Consider the following 25,714-nt stretch of genomic DNA (forward strand, 5'->3'; position numbering starts at 1 on the left):
CCGCCTTCACAAAGCCCAGCCAATGTTGATTCTTGTTTTATTTCGACTCTCCTCTGTTCGGCTTGTTTTTTGTTTTGTTTTTTTTTGTCGTTTATTTTTTTTTAATTTTTTTTACATTTAGCTGCTTCATGTCAGCCTTTCTCACTCGCCAACCCAACGAACCTCTGCCACTCTCACACCACACACACGTCATAGCATCCGGAGCAACTTTTCTGTCTTTACGGATCTGACGAGAAGCACGGACGAGTGACGCATTTATGCTACTTTCCACAAAAACCGTCTCGACAGCTCTAAAATATAAACACTTATAATAGACTTGCCATAGTGAATCAGGAAAAGACAAAAAAAACGTATTAACTCATGTTGCGTAATGTACCTTTATGGTGTGATCACATTCACGCAACAAATTTGACGTTTGTGAAACTCAGTCATTTCAATAGGAATAGGAGATTTTGTGCGAGGACAAAAGATTTCTCCACAGATTCCACAGCGATGTCAGGTTGGTCGTGTGGATTCGACAGAAACTGCTTTTAAAAATGTCTTTCGCTACAGACGATGAAGCTTTTTTTGCCGATGAAATTTCGCTAATGTGACTGCACTTTTAATCAGTACTTTTGTCTTGTTTTTAAATGTACAGCAAAACTGTATACTATATTAATCCAAAATAAAAAGATTTTACGAAATATATAATACTATCTGTTATATTATTAGGGAATGTACCTTGAATTAATTTGTTGGACACACTTTACAATAAGGTTTCATTTGTTCACCTCAACATTAACTAACACATTTTGAAGATCAAAAGTGAACAGGTTAATAAACTGTCATATAAAAGCAATATATTGCTCATTGTTAGTTCATGTAAAGTGAAAACGCTTTACTTAAAGTCTGTATGTATAATGTATTATAAAGGTATTCATAATGTACGTTTATCTCTTCATAAGTAAAAAGTTATGATGCAGTATAATTGTTATACTTTCTGAATGTGTAACAATGAATATTGTAATAATAAATAGTATAAAGTAGTGTAACTAGCTACAATTATTCTATTAACTATTTATATAATGCAAAAAAAGGCTTTAAGTAAAGTGTTACCGTAAAGTGTTAACAATTTATTTTTTATGAACATATATTCTCTATACGTTTTTACTTGAAAACGATGATTTTGACAAAAGAAAATGTTTTGTGTTCGCAGTGAATGCTGTATTTAAAGACTTTAGTTTTTTAATGGTCTCCAATGCAAAAAAAAAAAAAAAAAGTATAATAATATATGAAATTTGTTCCGATAAATGTGACCTGAGCTGAATATTAATGTGTGATGCCTGTTGCTCACATGATACACACAAGTTATACTCCTTGGAAGTGTCAAAAATTAGCCTTAGCAATGCAAAAAAAAAAGTGAAACTCCTGCTATTTAAGGAAGCACAAATGTAGTGAACCTGGTCAGAAAACCCTGTCCACGTGTGAAGAGATGAATCTGCATTATGTTGATCATCTTTTCATATTTTCATCATAATACCAGCCTTTGCATTATAAACATAACATCCTTCATTTGATTAAAAGCTATCGCTGTTCTGTATGATTTCAGTGCACTAGCTGTGCATTTTTCACATTGGGATTAAAACAAGCAGATACTAGTTCCATTTTAACTCAGGGATTACTAACACTCCCCACATAGAATTAAAATGATGTTTTTGTAGTTTATATTTTCGACATTGAGTAATTCCTAATATTTAAAGAACCTATAGATAAACAATATTTTAAATGAGACTCAATGACATTCCATTCAACATTCATTTTTTTTGTTTTGCTTCAACCAAATATGTTCATGTTATGAAATGTTTTTTTTTTTTTTTTTGCTGTGAGAATGTGTAAAATAACCTTGTTGTAATGTGCTTTCCTGCATTAAAAAGCCAAGCTGCTGTTTATTTTTACATGTCATATTAGTGGTTTGTATGCGCGGAATCTCTCTCTCTCTCTCTCTCTCTCTCTCTCTCTCTCTCTCTCTCTCTCTCTCTCTCTCTCTCTCTCTCTCTCTCTCTCTCTCTCTCTCTCTCAGATTCTTTTGAATACTGTTTGAATGAATGATTCAATGACTCCCTTATAAAAAAAAACGTCTCGGTTACGTATGTAACCCTCGTTCCCTGAGTAGGGAACGGAGACGTTACGTCAGAAGTGACGGAGATTGGGGGTTTCGCATAGAAAGCCAATCCTCTTCGAGTATTTAAACACGAGCCAATGGCATGCAATGCCTTGGGGCTGCGGAAATTTGCATAGCGTACTCCGCCCTACTCCGTGAGTATAAAAGGAGGAAGTGAACGCAACCGCAGTATGTCTTCGCTGAGGAGCCAAGACTGAACTCGGCATCTACCCAGCGATACAGCAGAAGTGGCAGGGAGACGTAACGTCTCCGTTCCCTACTCAGGGAACGAGGGTTACATACGTAACCGAGACGTTCCCTTTCGTAGTCACTTCGAGTTACGTCAGAAGTGACGGAGATTGGGGGTCTGTGCCATCACGCCAACTTCAGGCTGTCTTCCAGTGCCCTGCGAAAGTCTGAACCCCCGAGCCTTACCTGTTTTCCTTAGGGGATCCGACTTAGACACAGGATTACCAAGGTACACTGGGAAACATATCCTGAAGGGGACATGCTACCAGCTGCCTACCGAAGGGAGGACTTACGAATACACATATGGCCACATAGGAACACATATGGAATCACTGGAGCACCAACCGCAGGTGGCACTAAATTCAGCTCCAGGGGTGGCAGATGGCTTGCCAAGGGAAGACACATGCTCAGAGAGGCTTACAGTGGATAATACACATGAGACGGTTACCAAGGGGGAACCGTACGCATGGAGGCACCTAGCCAGCATCCAGAGCCACAGCAGTGGTGCCCGCATCGTCGGTGCTGGAGGACTCAAGGCTTCAATGGAAGAACTGAGGAAATATCGCACTTATCCAGTCCGGGGAGTGGAGTGGCGAGCAAGCGAAGACACCTGAGCGGATCCAGAACTGGCCGAAACGAGTACGTGAGAGGATACCGGCTCAATTCGCAGATTATAGAATCTGGCGAAGGTGTTGGGTGTCGCCCAGCCTGCAGCTCTGTAGATGTCTGTTAGCGAGGCGCCGTGCGCTGAAGCCCAAGAGGAGGCCACACTCCGAGTGGAATGGGCCGTCACACCAAGGGGGCACGGAAGGCCTTGCTGCTGGTAAGACAAAGCAATGGCATCCACAATCCAGTGGGACAGCCGTTGCTTTGAGAGAGCCCTTCCCTTCTGGCTCCCTCCATGACAGACAAAGAGCTGGTCTGAGGTCCTGAAACACTGCGTTCTGTCGACATAGGTGCGGAGAGCACGTACCGGACAGAGCAGTGCCAAGGCTGGGTCTGCCTCCTCCGGGGGCAGCGCTTGCAGGTTCACCACCTGGTCCCGGAAGGGAGTGGTGGGAACCTTGGGCACATATCCAGGCCGGGGTCTCAGGATCACGTGAGAGTAAGCCGGCCCGAACTCCAGGCACGCTTCGTCAACGGAGAATGCGTGCAGGTCCCCCACCCTCTTGATGGAGGCCAATGCAACCAGGAGTGCTGTCTTCATGGACAGAAACTTTAACTCTACCGATTGCAAAGGCTCAACGGGATGCCTCTGCAGAGCACTTAAAACTACCGAGAGGTCCCAAGAGGGTACGAGGGGAGGACGAGGCGGATGCAGCCTCCTCGCTCCCCTCAGGAACCTGATGACCAGGTCGTGCTTCCCTAAGGACTTACCTTCCACTGCTTCATGAGAAGCGGCAATGGCCACGACGTAAACCTTAAGGGAGGAGGGCGACAGCCTGCGCTCCAACCCTTCTTGCAGGCAGGAAAGCACGACACTGGTCGAACATCTCCGGGGGTCTTCTCCGCGAGAAGAGCACCAATTGACGAAGAGGTTCCACTTCAACGCATAAAGGTGTCTCGTGGACGACGCTCTTGCGGAAGTGATGGTTAACGCCACCGCAGGTGGCAGCGAACTCAAACCTGCCTCGTGCCGTCCAGGAGCCACACGTGCAGCCTCCAAGATCGGGACGAGGGTGCCACAGAGTGCCCCGTCTCTGAGAGAGTAGGTCTTGTCTCAGAGGAATAGGCCAAGGAGGTGCTGTCGCGAGGAGCAAGAGATCGGAGAACCACGTCTTGGTGGGCAAGTAGGGGGCTACCAGCAAGACCTGCTCCTCGTCCTCCTTGATCTTGCACAACACCCGTGCAAGGAGGCTCACTGGGGGAAACGCATACTTGCGTGGGCCCCGTGGCCAGCTGTGCGCCAGCGCATCCGAGCCGAGAGTGCCGCGGGTCAGAGAATAAAACTGGGCGCAGTGGGACGAGTCCCGAGAGGCGAACAGGTCTATCTGTGCCTCCCCGAACTCGTCCCAAATCAGCTGGACCGACTGGGGATGGAGTCGCCATTCGCCGGAGATGGGGCGGACCCGGGACAGCTCGTCGGCTGCCCAGTTCCGGTCTCCAGGAATGTAAACTGCACGAAGGGACCTCAGGTGCTTCTGACTCCATATCAAGAGGTGGCGGGCGAGCTGCGACAACTGGCGTGAGCGTAGACCCCCCTGGTGGTTGATGTACGCTACTGCCGTAGTGTTGTCTGAGCGGACAAGCACATGCTGGCCCTTGAGCAACGCTCGGAAGCGGTGTAGGGCGAGCCGTACTGCCAACAGCTCGAGGCAATTGATGTGCATGAGGCGCTGGGCTCCTGTCCAGGAACCGGCGGCTGCATGCCCATTGCACATGGCACCCCAACCCGTGGTAGATGCATCCGTGGAGACAACGAGATGCCTGGAAACTCGCTGAATAGGGACGCCGGTCCGTAAGAAGCTGAGGTTCGACCACGGGAAGAAGGTTCGGCGGCACGCTGGAGTCACTGGAACTCGGAGCGAGCCGCGATGCCATGCCCACCTCGGGACTCGATCGCGAAGCCACAGCTGAAGCGGTCTCATATGAAGCAAACCGAGCGGCGTTGCCGCGGCCGCGGATGCCATATGCCCCAGGAGCCTCTGAAATAGTTTCAGTGGAACCGCACTCTTGCCCTCGAACTGTCGAAGACAAGTCAGCAGTGAGTGCGCGCGCTCGTTCGTGAGCTGCGCGGACATGGCGACCGAGTCTATCTCCATGCCGAGAAAAGAGATCCTCTGCACGGGGCAAAGTTTGCTCTTTTCCCGGTTGACCCGAAGGCCCAAACGGGCTAGGTGCTGGAGCACCAAGTCTCTGTGTTCGCAAAGCTGAGCTCGAGAGTGTGCTAGTATCAGCCAGTCGTCGAGATAATTCAGGATGCGAACCCCGTGTTCGCGAAGGGGAACAAGGGCTGCCTCAACGATCTTCGTGAAGACGCGAGGGGACAGAGCTAACCCGAATGGGAGAACGGCGTACTGATATGCCTGGCCCTCGAAGGCAAACCGAAGAAACGGTCTGTGTCGAGGTAAGATGGACACATGGAAGTACGCGTCCTTCAGGTCGATCGCTGCAAACCAATCCTGATACCGAACACATTCGAAAATGCGTTTGGCCGTGAGCATTTTGAACGGTAGTCGATGGAGAGAACGGTTCAAAATGCGCAGGTCCAGGATCGGTCGTAACCCACCGGTCTTCTTGGGGACAATGAAGTAGGGGCTGTAAAACCCGGACTCCACCTCGGCTGGAGGGACCGTCTCGATTGCACCCTTCGCCAGCAGGGTCGCAATCTCCTCTCTCAGGAGTGGGGCATTGCCACCAACTATCGTGGAGCGAACTCCCCTGAAGCGGGGAGGAGACCGTGCGAACTGAATCGCGTAGCCGAATCTGATCGTTCTGATGACCCAGCGGGATATCCCGGGAAGCACTAGCCAGGCTTCCAGGAAGTGAGCCAACGGGGTCATGTGAACCACAGACGTCCCCCCGGAGGGGCAGCGTGGCGGGTCGACTGGCACGCGTGCAGGGATGACCCCGCTCGGATGCGTCGAAGCCCGCTCCCCGACGGAAGGGACCAGGGAAAGCGGAGCGTTCCACGGGGGTCCGTTCCGCCGGGGGTCTGGCGACAGAGGGGGAAGGGATTGGCGTAGCCCGGGGACGACACTCGCACCCTTCCGCACCCTCAGAGACAGAGAGGAATGTGTGGGCTGACGCACTGGAACGTCGAGCGCACTCATTCCAGTCTGTGGGCTCAGTGATGATGTCAAGTCTTTCTTAACCAACTCAGGGCGCTGCCCACCCGTGGGCGAGCAGCGGGAACTGAAAACGAAAGATTTTCCCCCCGGCCCTCCACCGGGGGCAGGAGGGGGCCTGCTCCCGCCTCCTGGGGAAAAACTCAACTCCATCACTGAGCAGCCCGTATCAGGATCATCGCTTACCTGGCGTTTAGCGGGGTGTGCGGCCTGAGGGGGCTGTGACGCCTGCCGGCGGCCTCCTCCACGCCGTGGCCCGGATGAAGGCTGCTGCTGGGGCGGGGCGGGAGGCAGGGGAGCCGCGGGGGGGCGTCCTCGGCGGCGAGCAGCGGGAGGCATCTGAGCCGACGACTGGGTGGAGGCAGCAGCTGGTCGTCGGGGCAGAACATGTTTGATTGCCTCCGTCTGCTCCTGGGCAGTGGAGACTGCTGGGCAAGAGTTCTCGACTGCACCGCCAAAAAAGGCCAACCTGGGAGAGAAGGGCGTCGAGCAGACGAATCCGCTCAGCGCTCCGAGTGTCTGCCAGGTTGACGCTCCTGGACCACACTAGTGGCCATCACCTGACCAACGGCGCGAGCGGCCACTTTCGTTGCCCTTTTGGAGAGCAAGGTCAGTGGCGGACCGCAAATCTTCGAATGCCGTTGGATCAGTCCCGCCCTCGAGCATATCTCTGAGCATCTGCGCTTGCACAGTGCTCATCGCATGCAAAGCGGAGGCCGCCCGTCCCGCCGCTCTATAGGAACGCGCCGCCATGGCAGACGAGAACCTACAGGCTTTGGATGGGTGCCTAGGAGGACCACGGAGGAGGCGCCCTGTGGACACAGCTGTATCGCAACAGAACGCTCCAGCGGGGGCATCCCAGTGCACCCACGGGCGGCCCCCCCATCGAGGGGGGAAAGGCGGGGGAGAGATCGCGCTCTCGAGTGGACAGAGGAGTCCCCCAAGAGCGCGATAACTCCGCATGCAGCTCGGGAAAAAAAAAAAAAAAAAAAAAAAAAAAAAAGGCAATGGAGTTGGCCGTGGCCTTGCGGCGGCAGCTTTGTCCAAAAACCAATTATCCCTCCGTGAGAGATCGGGGGAGAATGGAGGATGCCACTCTAACCCAATACTCCCAGCGGCTTGAGACAGCATGCCGTCAGCTCGGGATCCGACACGGGCAGCGCTGGCTCTCCCGAAGGGGGCAGTGCAGCCGCATCCTCATCTCCCGAGGACTGTAGCCCACCTAGTGATGCTGCGATCGACATCACATCATCATCTGGAGCGCTGCTCGAAGCAGCCGGTACCACTGAAGAGGCAGCCGACTGAATCGAACTAACGCTCGCTGCCTCACGCACTGAGGCGGGAGGTGTGGCCCGAGAAATCGTCGGGGCTTTATGCCACACCGTCACCGTTAATTCGCCAGGTCCCCGGTCGACGGGCCCCCTTTCGTGAAGGAAGCCGATCGAGTAAGGGGGACCGGGGCTCTCACTCTAGTGAGATTTTTTTTTTATATATATAAAAATATATATTCTATATATAAAATATAATTTTTTTATATATATATATATATCTTTTTTTTTTAACCTCAGTGTGGAGATGGTCATGTCCCCATAGCAGGAACATGAGTCATCCACGAACGCTGCTGCTGCATGCTGAATGCCCAGGCATACAGAGCAGCGATCGCGACCATCAGATGACGACAGAAATCGACCGCATCCAGAAGAACACGGGCGAACCGTCTTTAAAAAGACGTGCCGCGTGTAGCTCTTTTACAGAGAGGAGGAAATTCACTCTTTCAGCGCTGAGGCGACCAGGGAGAAGCGCAAAGTCTGGCAGACCACTGCACAGATCGCAGGCAATGCAGAAACTCGCTGGGTACCGCCGTCACACCAACACTGAAGAGGACGCTCGTCTCGAAGAGTCTTGTAATAGCTTTCAGGAGTGAAGAGGTTCTCTTGGCTCCGAAGCGAAAACATACTGCGGTTGCGTTCACTTCCTCCTTTTATACTCACGGAGTAGGGCGGAGTACGCTATGCAAATTTCCGCAGCCCCAAGGCATTGCATGCCATTGGCTCGTGTTTAAATACTCGAAGAGGATTGGCTTTCTATGCGAAACCCCCAATCTCCGTCACTTCTGACGTAACTCGAAGTGACTACGAAAGGGAACTTCTATTGTTCGATTATTACTAAATGAATCTGTGTTTTTGAACGAATCTCTTGAGTAAATGATTCAATGGCAAAGTCACTTCCCAGATAGCAAACTGACATTGAATCAACGTGGAAATATGACATCGAAACAACGTTGATCTGACATTGTTTTGCTCATCGAATTAACGTTGAACCAACGTCAGATGCGTCATTCTTTCAAAACTAACGGAAAATCAACCTGAAATCAACGCGTTGTTTCAACGTTATGAAAGCAAACCAATTTTCGATTTCATTTAGCTTTGAGGAATGCCGCGTCTGACGTTGGTTCAACGTTAATTCGATGAGCAAATCAACGTTGTTTCAATGTCATGAGAGACGTTGTTTCAACGTTGATTCAATGTCAGTTTGCTGTCTGGGTTGTCGCCACCTACTGGTGTAACGATGCAATGTAATCATTATTTGAAGCATCACGTCACTTTCAAAGGGTGCTTTACTCTATTTTTGTCGCTACCGTAGACATCAGTTTATATACGAACTATAAACGTTTATCCCATTACTTCATTCAAGACAGAACTAATGATACTGTGGGGTTGAAACGACTGTTTATGAAGCGGTTTACCTAATCTGCTCTCTGGGCCAGAAAGGATTGAAAAATAATTGTAAAGTTAATATTCCTTTTAAAGTAAATGCTGTTCTGAAAAGATTCTGAAATGTATCACAGTTTCCAAAAATTATTAAGCATCACAACTGTTTTCTACGGAGGCGTATTGCATTCACTTGACGCTGCCTTGGTGAGCAGAAGAGACTTCTTTCAGGCCTCCATGGTAAAATGCTAGTGAGACAATTTCCATATTTTCAGATATAATGTTTTTTTTGTTTTTTTTTTCAGTTGTGCAAAAAAAAAAAAGAGGAAAAGGTTTGGTTATTTTTATATAGATAAATTTTGTATAGTGTATAGCTTCTTGAAAAACTTTGCTTGTCATTTTAGGTTATGGTAATTGATTTGTAAGTTGCATGTCTTGACTTGTGGTCCAGTGCTGGTTCAGTGTTAGCTTATGGGAAATGAAATGTTGAGACGTTTAATTGTGTTGTTCAGTGTTCCTTAACAGTGCAGGGCCTGAAGGTTGTTTATGCATGGACTGGAAGCGTCTGGCTCTTTTAATGGGAAGTTATTGTCGTGATGGATGATGGAAGCGGTGAGCTGCTTTAATCATGGAGACTTTGAAATAAAGGTCAGTTAGCAGCGAGAGACGAATCCATCACGAATATAACACGATAAATGCCATCCTCTGGTGACGAGCAGTCCAGTTGTTTAAATTATGTTTTATTAACAAAGTTCGGGATGAGCACGTCCAGTTAACAGGAGTGGGGTGAACTCAGCAATCAATGATAAGAGGTAGATATAGATTCAGCAAAGTCACCTCACTCCATCGATAGTTTGGCAGCAACCCTCCACCTCTCCTGAAATACGGAAATACCCTGACTGGCCCAGTCTGGTACCAACAACCATGCCACGCTCAAAATTGCTTAAATCACCTTTCTTTCCCATTCTGACTTTCAGTTTGGAGTTCAGGAGATTGTCTTGACCAGGACCACACGCCTAAATGCATTGAAGCAACTGCCATGTAGGTTGATTAGATGATTGCATTAATGAGAAATTGAACAGGTGTTCTTACCTTAATAATCGTTTAGGTGAGTGTATGGTTGAACTTAAATCAGGTTTTTTCAATATATTGTGAATGTTAAAATAGACATTATTTGTATTAACATTTGTAATGTTATTATGTTTAATGATAAAATGTTGAAAATGACAATTTAAAAACATGAGTTTTAGCCTAAGCTCATTCTGTGTTTGTGTTTTGATTGTTGGTAATGGGTACATTGATAAAGCGAGACAAGAGGAATTCACAGGAGCATTTAAAGCAAATTTGATGGACAAAAGTAATCGCTATGTTCTAGTAATATAGCAAGCTGTTTTAGCTTAAATTGTACCCAGGCTTACTCGTCGTAATTACGTTTTTACTAAGAATTCAATTAGAGAGATCTACAATTCAATTCTCACTAGTCAATTGCAGAGCTCTTTTAATTAAATGACAAATCTCTCAAATCTCTAATTGTTATAATTGGGGTTAAAGAGATCTAATTGTAAATCTTACAAGTAAAAATACAATTAAGGCTGGGTACAATTTAAGCTAAAACAGCTTGCCATATTAGTAAGAAGTTTGTTTATGATTGGATGGATGTACTTTTATGAGCTTCAAACTGATTGTGCAATCAAGAGCCGAGCCAGGATATTTTTAACATAACTCCCAAAGTCCCAATGCATTCGTAGAAGTCATGTAGACCTATAGGATGGCTTCGAGGTGAGTAAATCATTTTCATTTTAAAGAAAACTACTCATTTAATAGCTAAAAAGGGTTCATATTGTAATTTTGTAACACTAAGGCTTTGCCATAAAAATCAAAATGACTGAAAAATAAGCAAACTTATTTAAAGAGCCATCGAAGTGGTGTACCAGATTACAAAATGTGCAACAATAACACAAAAAAAAAGACAATTTACTATTAAAATATAGTGTCTTTTACACTCTCAGAAAAGGAGGTCTACAATCTGCCACTGGGGCAGTACCTTTTAGAAAGGTACACTTTTGTTCTTTTTAGGTACTAATATGTAGGCTACTTCTAACGTTAGGTACAAGGTGATCTACTGCACCCTTTAAGCACAAAAGTGGACCTTTTGAAAATATCCTAATCTATTGTGCATTGACAGGTTTTTATTTGTCTGAGCGTGCATGGAGTTTCTCTGCTTTTGAAACAACACAAGGTACAGGGAGTCTGTCGCCTTAACTTGATAATCAATGTGTTTGTATGTTCTTCGTGATTCTGACACATAGCTGACTTTCCCAGGACTCTGAACATGCCTCGTTTTTTTTTTAAAGAACTGGAATTGATTTAAAATAGAAAAATCGCGTTGAGAACGAGAAATGTCTAATCACTTCATGATCTAGTTACATTTCTCATTCCTCCATATTTAAGTCTCTGTAAAGACGTCTCCAGATGTGTGTTATCTATAATGGTCCAGAAGGTGGCGTCTCAGACCTGCTCGTGTGTGTGTGTGTGTGTGTGTGTGTGTGTGTGTGTGTGTGTGTGTGTGTGTGTGTGTGTGTGTGTGTGTGTGTGTGTGTGTGTGTGTGTGTGTGTGTGTGTGTGTGTGTGTGTGTGTCGACATGACGGGCTTTCAGTGAAGGGACAGGACCATCTCTGGCAAAGGTACTATGACTTTTAGAAACTCTTCACCAAAATAGAATAATACTGATCCACGGCAAATTTTAAATTATTTTTGTCATGTTGCACAGCAGGACATGTTAATGTATTATTCTATCCTGACTCTTTTTAAAATTAATTTTGAAGTATATGTATTTTAGTTTATTCTTAATGTAACTTAAAGTATTAATGAAAAATCTGATTATTATTATTTGTGATTATTATTCACTATAGAACTGAAAAAGTACATCAAATATAAAACATGCGTTCATTAAATATCTGCATATCTATACCTAAAAAAAAAAAATGTTATTTAGCTCCCGAGTGTCAACATATTCAATACTCAAGAGATTGCCCAAACATAGTCCCTCCAAAATACATTTCTGTATTTCATGGGTCATAATATGGACACAATTTCCATATTTGACTTGTTTAAAATATTATTCCAAGTGAAGTATACTAACCCCTGGTTTCAGAGACGAGGCTTAAACAGTGACAACATTAAAACATTCATTCTTCATGTCATATTCAATAATGTGACTCAAAATGATGTGAATCTCTCATTCCTCCATATCCCAAAAGAGCTCAATTGGACAGAGATCTGGAGACTGGAGGCCATTTGAGTTCAGTGAACTCATCGTCATGTTCAGGAAACCAGTTTGAGATGATTTGAGCTTGGTGACGTGTGGTATGCTGGAAGTAGCGATCGGATGATGGGTTTACTGTGGTCACGAAGAGATGGACATGGTCAGGAACAATACTCAGGTCGACTGAGGTGTTTAAACGATGATCAACTGGTACTAAGTAAATCTCCCCCACACATTACACCACCACCACCAGCCTAGTCTCGCGTAGCCAGACCTTCGGGCGTGACGTCTGAGGCTGAGACTACCACCAGCCTGAACTGTTGATACAAGACCGGATGGATCTATGCGTTCATGTTGTTTTCGCAAAATTCTGTCCCGACCAACTGAATGTCAGCAGAAATCGAGACTCATCAGACCAGGAAACGTTTTTACAATCTTCTGTCGTCCAGTTTTGGTGATCCCGAGTGAATTGTATCCTCAGTTTCTGTTGTTATCTGACAGGAGTGTCACCGGTGTGTCTTCTGCTGCTGTAGCTCTTCTGCTTCAAGTGTTGTTTGTTCAAAGATGCTCTTCTGCAGACCCAGTGCTTATTTGAGTTACTGGTGCCTTTCCATCAGCTCAAACCAGTCTGGCCTTTCACCTCTGACCTCAGACCGGCCTCTCATGGTGAAGGAAACCACTGCTGCTTAATACATATGTAATGAAGGATTAATCAAGCTATTAATCAATGTTTCCATTTTAAATATCAAATTAGTTGAATGACTTCTCTAGGCTAGTGAGATTTTACTTTGTTATAGAAGTTACCAGTGTGATTGCTGAAATGTTCTTTTCATTAATGTCTCTATTCGATATCTGAATGCAGTAACAGTTGCTCGCTAATTTAGCCCAGCTTCCAGAAATGAAATAGGGACTTGTTTTGTGTTTGAAAAAGGTCTTAAGGTGGCATAAAGGGGTTATTGAAGCCAATAGTTTAAGAGAAAATTTCTTTGTTAAAGCCTTAGTTTCCAGTTGGACTAAAGTGTAGCTATATCCTTGAGAGAAAGAATGCATTATCTTGATGTTTTGAGAGGACTCTCCTGTTTATAGTAAGAGCCTGGCCAAATCCAACCTTGGAAAAGCTGTGTGTCCAACGCGTGGTTACAGGTTAAGGAACCACTGGCATTATTGCCGAGGTGGATATAGTAACTAATTAAAAATACTTTTGTTACAGTACTTGGGTAGATTTTTCATACTTTTTTGAGTATAATTAAAATGTGGTACTTTTACTGTTACTTGAGTAGAAAAACAAAAAATAAAGTATTCAACTTCGCTACATTTGTTTTTCACCAAAAGTACAAAGTACTATGGTACAGCCCATTCTCACTCCCAAGGCGTCACCTAACTGACGCCTTGGGAAGCATTTGGACATGCTTCAATATCTGACGCTTTAGGCGCCCTTTAGCGTCAGTTAGATGACGCCCTAGGATCGCGTGTACCCTACCCCCACCCCACACCTAAACCTAACCGCGTCCTCTAACAGACGCTTTCCTTTAGCGTCAGTTATATGACGCCGTAGGATCGCGTCATGTAAGTGACGCTAAAGGGCGCCTAAAACGTCAAATATTGAAGCATGGTCAAAGGTGACGCCTTGGGGTTAGAATGCGTTGCATGGTACTACTTTGACAAAGATGCCGACGGAGCAACAGCCAATAACAGAGAGGTCTGAAGCGCTTCAGCCAAGCTTCAGCCAATAACAGAGAGGTCTGAAGCGCTTCAGCCAATAACAGAGAGGTCTGAAGCACTTCAGCCAATAACAGAGAAACAGAGAGGTCTGAAGCGCTTCAGCCAATAACAGACAGGTCTGAAGCGCTTCAGCCAAGCTTCAGCCAATAACAGAGAGGTCTGAAGCACTTCAGCCAATAACAGAGAGGTCTGAAGCACTTCAGCCAATAACAGAGAGGTCTGAAGCACTTCAGCCAATAACAGAGAGGTCTGAAGCGCTTCAGCCAATAACAGACTGGTCTGAAGCGCTTCAGCCAATAACAGAGAGGTCTGAAGAGCTTCAGGCAATAACAGAGAGGTCTGAAGCGCTTCAGCCAATAACAGACAGGTCTGAAGTGCTTCAGCCAATAACAGACAGGTCTGAAGTGCTTCAGCCAATAACAGACAGATTTGAAGCGCTTCAGCCAATAACAGACAGATCTGAAGCGCTTCAGCCAATAACAGAGGTCTGAAGCGCTTCAGCCAATAACAGACTGGTCTGAAGCGCTTCAGCCAATAACAGACTGATCTGAAACGATTCAGCCAATAACAGACAGGTCTGAAGCGCTTCAGCCAATAACAGACTGATCTGAAACGATTCAGCCAATAACAGACAGGTCTGAAGCGCTTCAGCCAATAACAGACAGGTCTGAAGCGCTTCAGCTAATAAAAGACAGGTCTGAAGCGCTTCAGCCAATAACAGACAGATCTGAAGCGCTTCAGCCAATAACAGACAGGTCTGAAGCGATTCAGCCAATAACAGACAGATCTGAAGCGCTTCAGCTAATAACAGAAAGGTCTGAAGCGCTTCAGCCAATAACAGACAGATCTGAAGCGCTTCAGCAAATAACAGACAGATCTGAAGCGCTTCAGCCAATAACAGACTGATCTGAAACGATTCAGCCAATAACAGACAGGTCTGAAGCGCTTCAGCTAATAAAAGACAGGTCTGAAGCACTTCAGCCAATAACAGAGAGGTCTGAAGCACTTCAGCCAATAACAGAGAGGTCTGAAGCACTTCAGCCAATAACAGAGAGGTCTGAAGCGCTTCAGCCAATAACAGACAGGGCTGAAGCGCTTCAGCCAATAACAGACAGGTCTGAAGCGATTCAGCCAATAACAGACAGGTCTGAAACGCTTTAGCCAATAACAGAGAGGTCTGAAGCGCTTCAGACCTGTCTGTTATTGGCTGAAGCGCTTCAGACCTGTCTGTTATTGGCTGAAGCGCTTCAGACCTCTCTGAAACTGCTCATTTCGTGTCTAAAGCCATCAATGTGTACTTACATTTACGAGTCATTAAATCATGTTTAATTTGGACTTCTCTGTGCATGCTCTTTGAGGTGGTGACCATAGACCTCCATTATATGACTGACAGACAAGAACGGTTTGACCTAAAAATATCAAAATTGAAAATACTATGGAAACAAAGACACCTACATCTCGGATGCTCTTGAGGTAAGCTAAAACATACCAAAAATTAATTTCAAAGTGAACTATCCCTTTAAGTAGCAACACTTATACTTAAGTCCAATTTGTTAGTACTCTTTCCACCACTGGCATTATGGGAGATTTGTTGTTGTTCGGGGCAGACTGACACCCAGCAACCCAAATCTGTGACTTGGAAGGTCACGACGTGCCTAACTCCAAGTGTCAGCCGCATAATCGATGGAGATATGCTTCCGTCTGTGTGGAAAATCACTATGTTTATCTATTTCTCAGCCAATGAGAATCATTCAACCTGTAAGCAATGATGTATATGGACCTTGGAAATGATACAAACTCCTGTGTGAGTCATGAAGCTGACTTCTGCTGATGATTTCATTTATTATGATTCTGACTCTGGGTCTTCATTCATCATATCTGGTTCTGGGTCTGTAAACCCGTGAGATGGATGTGCGTGAAGATCTCAACAGATCTGCAAATACTCACACCAAGACATTCAAAGTCACTTAAATCACCTTTTCTACAGTACAGTAAAATAACGTGTAATTTGCCCATTTTATTATATTATCAAAGTATATATATATATATATATATATATATATAGTGCCATAAATAGTATAATTAGCAGGGCTGTTCTTCTCCGTGTGAAGGACAGTCAGGACCCCTGTGCGCCCGCAGACGTCAGACGTCCCCCTCAGAGTTGCTATATTGACGCTCTCCGAAACCCCATTGCTTTCAATTAACCTTTCGCTTTAGACCACTGACGCAAAAGCAAATGAGATGAGAGGATATTTTAATGCTTCATCAAGGGTTGTTTGTAATAAAAAGTTATCAAATCCAGCTGGACTGCTCGCTATGCTGATTAGCCGCTTGCAACGTCACATTATAGACATGTTTTGGAAATTCCAATTACACAAGTGTTTATTTGATGACTTTATTTGGAAGGCTGTACACGCCGGAGCTATACTTTTGCTAACCTTGAGTTATCGTCTCTCTCTTTATCTCCTTTTCACGGCAGTCTATTTATGTATTTGTACTGCTTGACTTTTTTTTTGTACTTGTTCTTTTAATAGTGCCATAAAACATGTTTGTACGGACAGTCCTGGAGTTAAAACGGGCGACTGGAAGGAGAGAGCGTCACTTGAAGATTTCCTTATGAGATTAAAATGTGCTTTTGGAAATGATCCATGAGAGGGTTTATAGCACCGCACCTGCTACGCCTTCTGTTGATTTCAGTCATTAAGTAATTCTGAAATCTCATGGCAGGGATCGGGATTTCAGTGCTTTCCAGAAATAACAAAGGATGTTGATTCAGGTCAGGAACACAGGTCTTTGTCATCTGAAGCACAATGCCTTTGTTAATTGATGTGTATTTGACCATGACACCTGATCTATCAATCATCTTTATGGATACGTTTGTGATTTTGGCCAAACAGAAGCTTGGGCCGGTAGTTTTGGTAAAAACCACCACTTTGACACTAAATGTCCACAAATGAGAGGACATAAATAATTGAAATAATTATAAAATGAATTAATAGGTCACACTTGTCCATTATTTTCCAGCCCATTCTCACCCCCAAGGCGTCATTTGACCATGCTTCAATATCTGACGCTTTAGGCGCCCTTTAGCGTCAGTTAAATGACGCCCTAGGATCGCGTGTACCCTACCCCCACCCCACACCTAAACCTAACCGCGTCCTCTTACTGACGCTTTCCTTTAGCGTCAGTCACATGACGCCGTATGACGCTAAAGGGCGCCTAAAACGTCAAATATTGAAGCATGGTCAAAGGTGACGGCTTGGGGTGAGAATGTGTTGTATTTTCTTGTAAAGGAAATATGAACGAATACTTAGTGAGCTAAATCAATACTTGATACTTTTATTATTATTATTATTGGCATTTAATATTTGACCACTTAGAAAAATAATAACAATTGGATGTAAACAATTGCTTAAAAGGAAAAGTTTGATGATAATTAATGACAAATTAATGATTGGAAATGAATGAGCTAATTATCATTATTATGTGATTAATTAACTAACTAAAATGATAAATGCAATACAATGTTTTAAAGGACATATTTTATGAATAGTTTATGAGCTAAATGAATAATTTATAAATCTAAAGCGAATACAATTATTATTATTATTGGCATTCCCAAATTGCCCACATAATGTAAATAATAATTAAATAAAAAAAATGACAAAATTTATGAATTATTAATTAGCTTAATTAAATTATATATTATTTTAATTTATAAAATAAAATGCAATTAAATATTTTAAATTAAATATTTAATGAATAAAGTATGAGCTAAACAAATAGTTTATACCGTATAATAATAGCAATTATTATTATTATAAAATATTAATTTATTTTGCTCATAAATGTATTGCCATTTAATATTTGAACACTAATGATAAACCAATAAATGAAAGGAAATAATTTGGTCTAATGAATAAATGAAACGAAAGGTTTAATGAATAACTAATGAGCTAATTACTTATTATTATTGCCATTCTGTCGGAGTTCTGCTGTGTTCGAGTCCACACAACACTATCCATCATGCCTTGTTACCACTGTGCAGGCTGGTGGTGGTGGTGACCGTGTGGGGGATGTTTTCTTGAAATACAATGTTTTAAATGACATGTTTTATGAATAATTTATGAGCTAAATTAATAATTTATAAATCTAAAGTGAGGAATAAATAAATAAATAAATACAATTATTATAATTATTTGAATTCCCAATTTGCCCACTAAGAAACAATATAAATAATAATTAAATAAAAAAGGACAAATGTTATGAATTTAATAAATGGAATAAAAGGCAATTAAATGTTTTAAATTAAATATTTAATGAATAATGTCTGATGTAAACAACTAGTTTATACCTTATAATAATAATAATAATAATAATAATAATTGTTATTATTATTATTTTTATAAACTATTAACTTAATTTATTTAGCTCATAAATGTATTGCCATTTAATATTTGAGCACTAATAATAAACTAATAAATAAAAGGCAATGTCTGGGTTTAATGAATAAATGAAAAGGTTTAATTAATAATTAATGAGCTAATTACTTGTTAATATTGGCATTCTGGCGGGGTTCTGCTGTGTTATATATAGTCCACACAAGACTAGGAAGTGCTGATACAAAGTCGTTCATAAGGAAAACCAAAATGCAGGAGAGCACAGGGGAATACAAACCAGCGTGAACACACACACACACACACACACACACAAAGACGACACTGAACAGAGAATATATAAGGAGCAAAACAAAGGAAGTAGTAACTAAATAAACAAACCTGGACAGCCTAATAAATCAATGTAAATATGGTAACCAATAGCCTGGGAACAGAGGAGAAAAGGACTAATGAACAAACTAGAAGCAATTAAATGTCAAAACAGATCAGACCAGGTCGACTGAACAAAACAGAACAAACACGTGACGCATTCACAATTTCTAATTTAACACAATGCTAATTGAATGAAAGCTACGTTCTAAGCAAAAGTTTTAATGAATGATTCATTAGCTTAATTAATTCAATTATTATTGGTAAGCTTTTCGTAGTCGACATCTTTTTCTGATACGTTTGCATTCGCATCTCTGCACAGGAAGTGATGTAGAAAGCAAGAAGTGATCCCTGAGTGCATGCTGAAGCATCAGTAAAGTGCAGTCGGCAGCGTTACGTAACAGTCCGAGGCAAGGTCTTGTGTGGCCGCGGGACTCTGTCACAAACGTCAAGAAACACTTACATCGTCAAATGGTCAATAATTGAGCAAAATATGAATAAATGAAGGATGTCCATGGCGCCGAACAAAGAAAAAGAGTTAACTATGCCATTTAGACGTCTTCCTGTTTAATCCGTGTTTTGGAAGGTTTTGCTTCTGTTAATGTATGATTACACACGCTTAAAAGTCGGCATGCAGGGCGTTAATGTGAAAAGGTTATAAAATCCTCACTGAACTCATTTCATCATCATTTATTACACATTGTCTGCCTCCTCAATAAAACATGAACTCGGTCTGCCACGGTCTTGTTATTTTTTTAATGCCTGCTTAATTTCAAGCGCATAGATTTGCCCCGGTCTGAAACGTGAGGGCATCTAATCTCAGCTGACATGGAAAGAGAGTCGTGCTTTTGATGCTGATAGAAGCTGAAGTTGGAGACATATAAGAGGCTCTCACGTGACAGAGGAATGTCGCAGCTGTGTGAGCTGTGTTTGTATTATTTAATCATCCCAAATCCTCACGCTCTCCCACTCGTTCAAACTCCTCTCTCTTCACGGAGGAAAAAAGGGGGCTCGAGATTTTTCAGGACTTCTAAAATGTTTTCAAAATAAATATTCAATCAGCACAAGCTGATAACAGTCATGTGAGGTATTGTGTTATGTTAGACTTGCACAATAATGATGGCAACGGACTTTCCATATAAGGCTAAATTATTCATCATTTGCGTTGTTAATCATCTTGCGTTGTCAACAAGTCAGTCTGTATGTGCATCTTATGCGCGATCTGCAAAGGTCAAACACGTCAGTGCTGTGGAATGCAAAAACAGTGTGTGTGTGTGTGTGTGTGTGTGTGTGTGTGAACATACACTTAGAAGGTTCATTGGCTGTTCAACTATTCAAATGCAGTTACTTCTAATAAAACTATGTTTGTGTGTTTATTCAGACCTGCAAGGACATTCACATGCCGTCATTGCAACACATTTTTGTTTTACGAAGAGGTGTTCAACAAAAACTCAGAATTGCTAGAAATAAACTCATGTGAGAGATAAAAGTCAAAATTTTTAGAGAAAAGTTCACAATTAAAAGAAATAAAGTCAGAATTGCAAGACACAAACTTGTAAATATAGCTGCGAGCAGCGATTACGGGCCCAAGCCGGTGGCACCTTTAGACTTCCTGTTGGCCAAAGCAATTTCGAGAAAAAACTGCACATTTTTGAGTGGTCTTTTATTGTGGACAGCCTTAGGCACACCTGTGCGACAATCATTCTGTCTAATCTGCATCTTGATATGCCACACCTGTAAGGTGGGTGTATTATCTCGGCAAAGGAGAAGTGCTCACTAACACAGATTTAGACAGATCTGTGAACAATATTTGAGAGAAATAGAGCTTTTGTGTACATAGATAAAGTCTTATATTTTTTAGTTCAACAAAAGTGTTGCGTTTATAATTTTGTTCAGTGTAGTTAGAATTTCGTGAGAAAAAGTCGCAATTATGAGAAATAAAGTAAGAATTGCGATATACAATCTCGCAATTACAACACAAAAAGTCAGGATTGTGTGATGAACTCGTAATTGTGAGATATGAACTTGAAATTGCGAGAAAAAAGTCGTAATTGTCAGAAATACAGTTAGAAGTGTGAGACAAACTTGAAATTGTGAGAAAAAGTTCAGAATTGTGAAATAAAAAGTCACAATTTAGAGAAATAAAGTAAGACTTGCGAGATGTAATATGCAATGGCAAGACAAAAAGTCAGGCGTGTGAGATAAACAACTTGCAATTGTAAGAAGTAATTGCAAGATATAACCTTAAAATTGCAAGAAAAAATTGTGTGTTTTTTGTGTGTTGTGTGTCAAGAGTGTTTTTAAGATTTCCACTCTGGAGGGTGGTTTCACTTTTTTGTGTTTTTAAGCCCCCAAAACGCCGTCGCTGTGTAAACGAAAGGCACATTTGATTTTTACATTTTGACCAACGAGCGTCCTCCTGTAAACAGGGCCTAAGACTTGGTGGCATTAATGTATGAAAATAATGATCATTTTTGCCAGTGATATAGAAATTAGGAGAACATGGGGGCAAGTTGCACAAGCACATGTAGCACAATTTACGTTTTTTGAAAGTGTACGTTTTTGAAACCGATACCGTTATCATCTTCATGTCAACTACAAAAACGTGAGTTTGTGAAAACGGTGACGGCATGCACATGCGTAGTGTATCTTTACAAAGGTGACATCGCCAACTACTGGCCTGGCAGCAGAATGCAGTCATTTCCATGGAGGATCAGTGAGAACGGGGATCGGTTTGACAACGCTGCGCGTAAAAACGCGAAGGAAGTTTTTTAGTGCGTCTTTGTCATGTAAACCGTCGATTGTCAAAATGCAGAAATTGGCTTATCATCAGAGAAACTTGTTGTTGGCTTATCAACAAAAGGAAGATCTTAATACATAGTTAACATCATGTATTTATTGAACAAACGGCAGGGACATCAATTTATAATGATCGCAAAATACAATAATGATGGTCATTTAAAAATACATCCCTTAAGAATAGCATATAACAGGCCTGTTTCAAATGAACGTTTGAACACAATCACTTCAGCAAGAAACGTTTGAGAATAAGAAGATTCTTGCAACTCTTTACAATGAAGCAAAACATGAACTTCTGTATATTCGTCTCTCTTCCTTCAACTGCAGAAACACAGCAAAAGGATAAAGTGAATGAATGATTATTTAACTGAAATTTTGACGTGTCTATATCTCGACACACGCACAGCTTAATTTGTGCTCTCCGCCAAACCACTTTCCAAATACTTTCTTTGCCCCTAGGTGGACATATTATGCAGCTTCATTCCCAAATAGAGAGACAGACTTGGATGAAGATGATCGGAACTGACAACTTTGCTTTTTTTTTTCCTTTTCGCAGGAAAAAGGGGGAGGGAGATGAAGGAGACGGGAAAAACCCACACTGACTCAACCCTCTGAGGTAGAGTAACATTAGCAGGGATGCTCTTTGATTTACAAAGTAAGAGAGAACATAGAGGATCAAGGGTATTATTCTATCATGCAATGTGCAATTTGTACATTATGGAACAAACATTAATAGTGATCTAAGGCACCCAGCAAACAATGTCAAACTCGTTCTTATAAACGTGACAAGCACCAAAAGATGCCTTATGGATATTATAGTATGCACGTAACTATGTGAGACTAAACGTTAATACAATAAACATTTATACATGTTCTCCTGACATATTGCTTTGATTATATTTCCTATGTGCTAAAAGTAGCAACAACAAGCACACTTGACATTTCTAGGTAAATTAGATTAAGAAATGACAGGCCCACGTGATATGCACATTTTATTCCACTTTGTGTTGCCAAATCTAAATCTTAATCACATCCTGAACCGGACATTGGAGTTTGGATTGGAAAACCGAGTTGATGGTTCAAGGTCATTAAATGTGTACAAGCACATCCAGTGATGTTTCCACCTACACAATTAAATATCTAAAAACAATTAGTGATGTTATATGGATTTTAAAAGTGCAGTTTAATGGGAGTCCATTTGTGCCCTCTAATATACGGTTTTGCGTATCTAAATATACATAAAACCTGATGCTACAAATATAAATTTCAGTCAATTTTTCAACATTTTTAGACCTGATGTAATTATACAAGGTTACAAATGGTGAACTAACAAAAATATATTAAAAATATACTATTGCTGTTTAATTACAGTCAACACAAACCAATTTGCAACCCATTACTTTCTTAATATGACGTATTTCCGTATTTTAAGTTAAAAGCATATTATATTATGTTTGATTATACAAGTGGTCATTCGATAGCAGAGCGCTCTAGAATGCCTGAGGCTAAAGGTCAAGGTCAAATTATGTTCATTATTATTGACCTAACCTTTATTATGCTTATTTTAATAACAAAATTAAATGCCTAAATGCCTGTTCGGCTGTTGGGAACACGGCTTGGTTTCTTGGTTTTTAAAATAGTTTCAGAAGCAGACCAAGTTATTACATTTTAATCAAACATTACAACAACATTTACTCTTCTTCTTTGGAACAACGTGATGAATTGTGCACAATAGGAACAGGAATGTGTTTTAAGAAAAAGTCCATTCGGATTACAAGTAAAGAGATAATCTGTGCACTCCTGGCTACAACCCTGAACTAATAGATTTCATCTAAAGTGCAACTGCAAGTACAATATATTCCTATGTAATTATATAATCCAGTATAATAATAAAAAAAATAGATGTTACAATAGCTACAATAATGCAAACAAATAATTATTCAGACATAAAAACCTGGTGATACGTTAAAATAATAGCGGATGTAAAAACGGAAAACACATGGATAGATGACCAGTACAATTCACTCTGAATTTGAGTGTGTAAGAAAATAAAAGTGAATAGACCTTAGTCAGGTTAGACGCCATATTGAATTTTACGCAGAAAACAAGGCTGTGAGGGATAGAATTACAGTCTTTACAATGGCATGCACTGTATAAATGTCAGGTAATCTCAACTAACAACTGTTTTGTGAGTTTTTGTCAACTAAAAGTTGTTCTTGTTGATGTTTAGCTTTTTTCCGAAAGGCATTTCATCAGCGAACAATTGTATGTTGTTAAACAACAGTACAATCCATTGAACTCACTATACGCCTTTCCCTCACAGCCTTGTTTTTATAGAGTTCTGCAGGGTTTACTTATTTTTGCACGCTAAAACCCAGAAACGGATTCGCATTTTTGCACATCATCCTGAATCCAATGGGTTTTTAGGGTTCAAACTTGCGTTTTTCACGTGCGTACTGGATTGTGTATCACCCACGGAATTCATCCTATACGATAGAACTCCTAATTCTGAGCAACTTTGCCTCTGGGACCACCGCTGTCAATCGAACCGTTCGTTAAATATCAGAGATTATTTCAAAAACCTAAATTCACAAACTAGTCCAAGGTTTTTGGCTCAACCTTGATAACTGTTTAAAGGTTTTAAAACATACTTCCTTATTAAATTGCCCGTACTGGCTGTAAATGGTCTTCTCGATCTATGATCTAGGTGGTTACATGCTTGCTAAATTAAACATAATACTTTTTTACGCAGTGCTTAAAGGCCTTAAAGCTTGACCCCCGTTATTGCTGCGTGCAGCTTTATTATAAATGAGTTTTTGCATGTAATGAGGTTTGTGGTGAACACAAGCATAATATATTTTCGCCCTTTATTCAATGAAATAAAATACACAAGTGGTCATGCCTTGTGATTTTGTAAAGCTTTTATAAAGGAGTTATATTAAAACATATCCTGGCTCTTCCAAGCTTTGGGAATGAATAGAGCCTGAGATTTTGAAACTCAAAAAAGCGCATCCCTCCATCATAAAAGTAATCCATTTGGCTCCAGGGGGTTAATACAGGCCTTCTGAAGTGAAGCCATGCAAAAGAATAAATAATTTTATAAACTGTAATCACGCAAGTCTAGTTCCGGGGGATGAGTGACCTCTGACCCGACGCATGACGTAGGATGTAGGAGTAGCGTAGGTTTAGGTGAGAGTAGGGTCCTCTTGCGGTTGAAACAGACAGAGCTGAGAAACAAAGTCAAGCTCCTCCAACATTTCTCTGTAAATATTCTCATTTTAGACTTCTAATTCGTGACCAATGCTTGTTTTGATCTATCCTCAACACGTCATATGAGTCGGGTCAGAGGTCACTCAACCGCCAGAACTAGACTCGCGTATGGCCGTTACCGAAAGCAAGTGATTATAGTTTATAAATTGATTTATTCTTTTACCTGGCTTCGCTTCAGAAGGCCTGTATTAACCCCTGGAGCCGTATGGATTACTTTTATGATGGATTCTGGGCTTCTTTGGGCTTCAAAAACTCTATTCACTCCCATTATAAAGCTTGGAAGAGCCAGGAGATTTTTTTGTCTGAAAGAAAAAAAACTATTATACACCTAGGATGGCTTGGGGGTGAGTAAATTATAGGATCATTCAATTTTTGGTTGAACTATTCCTTTAATTTGTGAAGATTTTTTTCGATTAACCAAACGTTTAAAGGACAAGTTTGGTATTTTACAATTAAAGCTCTGTTTTAAGATCATTTCTGACGAAATAGAATGGTTAAGATTGTTTTTTAGACAAATGCTGCTGTCCCGAGAATTTTCAGATTCTGTGGAAGCACCCCCTCACCTCTACAATGGTAGCATAGGTGCACAGGAACAATCCTTCATAAAACGCATTAAACTTTAGTTTACAAAGATGAGAAACTCACCGAGTGGTCTGGGGTGTTCACTGATATGCTCACACAAAAATCGCTGCAAAAGATGCTTTGCTTTCCAACATGTGTTTTACCATTCTTTGTAAAACTGTAGACCTATTTTCCGAACGCCTCACAACCGTACATTCTTCCGTTGAGAGCTTGAATAATGGACACTCCAGCCCAGTTGGTGGCGATAATGCACCTTTGCCAATTGCAAGCAAACCACTTGTTTAGTGTTGCCTACGATACCGCGACTGCATAAGACTACAGAAAGAATACAAACAACCCCATTTCCATTTCTGCCGGCGGAGTAATACCGTACATCACACAACATACAATACAAGTCAATGGAGTAGTACAAAAACTACGA

Source organism: Pimephales promelas, chromosome 13 (genome assembly GCF_988280905.1).
Source record: "Pimephales promelas chromosome 13, fPimPro1.hap1.1, whole genome shotgun sequence".
Lineage (NCBI taxonomy): Eukaryota > Metazoa > Chordata > Actinopteri > Cypriniformes > Leuciscidae > Pimephales > Pimephales promelas.